The sequence below is a fragment of the Nannospalax galili genome, unplaced genomic scaffold, assembly GCF_000622305.1.
Source record: "Nannospalax galili isolate Female #2095 unplaced genomic scaffold, S.galili_v1.0 scaffold207, whole genome shotgun sequence".
NCBI classification, from domain to species: Eukaryota; Metazoa; Chordata; class Mammalia; order Rodentia; family Spalacidae; genus Nannospalax; species Nannospalax galili.
In genome coordinates, this window is record NW_008358517.1 from 6123744 (window position 1) to 6125980 (window position 2237).

The window sequence follows — 2237 nt, forward strand, 5'->3', positions numbered from 1 at the left end:
CCCAAAGGACTCTGAGTCAACATACCACATAGCTACTCACACGCACCTTTTTATTGCACCACTATTCACAATAGCCAAGTTATGTAACCAGGGACATACAGATGAGCACATACAGAAAGTGTGTTACACAAATGAACAATGGAGCTCAATTCAGCCATAAAGAACAAAATTATGTTGTTTGTAGGAAAATTGATTCAACCGGAGATCATCCTATTAAGGAAATAAGTCAGACCGAGACAAGTGTGGCATGCTCTTTCTCACTTGTGGATCATACTTTTGTACATATATAAAATCATTTAGGAATGTATGTCATGATAGAAGCAATTGTGACGGGGAATGAAAGAGATGAACAGGAAGGGGGAGGTGTAGAAACGGGAAGGTATGGTATGAATATGGTCAAGGTATATGCAAGTGTGGAAAAGTCTTCATGATGCCCATTGCTATGTATAATGAATGTATACCCAAAAAAGTGACATTATAGGGGCTGGAGGGATGCCTCAGCGGTTAAGAATACTGACTGTTCTTGCAGAAGACCCAGGCTCGAATCCCAGCATCCACATGGCAGCTAACAACTGCCTGTAACTCCAGTCCCAGGTGATCCGACAGCCTCTTCTGACCTCCACGGGCATTGCACAACACGAGTGCACATACCTACATGGAGGCAATACACACATACACATAAAATAAAGTAAAAAATTTAAAAAGTGACATTATAATACTCTGAAATTGATTATTTTATCAGCACAGTTTTCTACATAAATTAGTTAATATCAAAATCTATAGGACTTTCCTCATGCATGACCACTGAATTACACTCCAGAAATACAGACATTTGTGTGGCACATTCCATGTTTATCAACTATTTCAGTTACATGTATGATCTTAACGTTATCCAGACAAAGTAAATCAGACGAGACTAAACGCTTTGCTGTTTTAACAGATGAAAATGAGGCAGCATCCATTTTAAGAGTTCATGACCACTAAGTGTATTTCAGTCTGATTGTCTCTGAAACATTAAATGGAGGGGGGGGTTCCTTCAATCTATGGAACAAATGAACTTTCACATAATTCAAAACTTTGCTCCTGTAGCCATGTCAAATTCAGTGCCCACACTACTGATGACAGGCACTGACCCAAGAGGCTGCCATAGAAATATTGTGATTCACAGGCCCTGTACCCCTTGCCTCGGCTCAGGGATAAATTTGGTCACAGGCACCAAGAAAAAAAAAAAAAAAATTCGCTTCTGCCAGAGATTTAAAATTGGCCAAAGAATCTATGTTATCCCTTTCACTCAGTTCAGTGAAATACACAGTTGATATATTACTCAGATTCTACTTCAAAGACATTTTTGTATAAAAATAAAACAATATGTTATATTCACGATCAGAAATCTCCACAAGAGAATATTTTTTATTCTCCCTGCTTTGTCTCCCCCTCTTCTGTTTTTTGTTTTTCTCTCTCTCTCTTCACATCTGAGTTCTCTTCTTTCTTAAAGATTAGGTTGTGAGCCTAAGATTTTAATGGCTAAACCATCTCTCCAACCTTCTTCACTTTCTTAATTTCTCTTGATTGGAAGATAAAATACAGTTTTTCTCTATTCTAACCAGTAGGCTTAACCCTCCTTAGAACTCTTGATGTTTGTTTTGGGGTGTGTGTGTGTGTGTGTGTGTGTGTGTGTGTGTGTGTGTTGCTTTTGGCCCTTGACAGCAGAAAGTGGAAGCAAGAGTGACATCAACACGATGGTGGAATGGGAAGTCCCAGCCCCTGCTCCCCAACAGAAACACTGAATGTAAATTACAATGATACTCAGACCAAAACTCTTGCATGAGAGGATTCCTGGTGAAGAAACTGCCATGCCCGACACCAACAGAAGACTGAGATGATGCACATTGAATGTACATTGAAATTGTTGGGAAGAGTTCCATGAAAGACCCTGGTCTGGTTAGCAGAGCTCACTGTCAAGAGTCCACTTCAGACTGTGACGTCTCCCCCCAGGAGAAGAGCATGGAGAGGGGCATGCACCCCTGTAGGAATGGTTTTTATAAATGAACATAATCCGAACTAATGACTTTTAATTAACCCCAGAAAAACCATGTGCTCTGGTGTCTTGTGATCTGGCACTTGATCTTGTTTCCTGGGCAACCTCCATTTAGTACTCCACCCAAAAAAGATAATGAATGACTGAATGTGGTTGTGCTTGAGAATTAACATATTAAAGCACTGAAAGGGTGGACATC

General features: G+C 40.0%; 1 non-coding gene across 1 annotated transcript; it reads left to right on the top strand.

Moving 5' to 3' along the window:
- Nucleotides 1–1084: 1084 nt before the first annotated feature.
- On the top strand, nt 1085–1218 carry LOC115068204. Its single transcript, XR_003847580.1, has one exon. It is a non-coding gene; the product is annotated as a small nucleolar RNA SNORA5 (small nucleolar RNA).
- Nucleotides 1219–2237: the final 1019 nt, after the last annotated feature.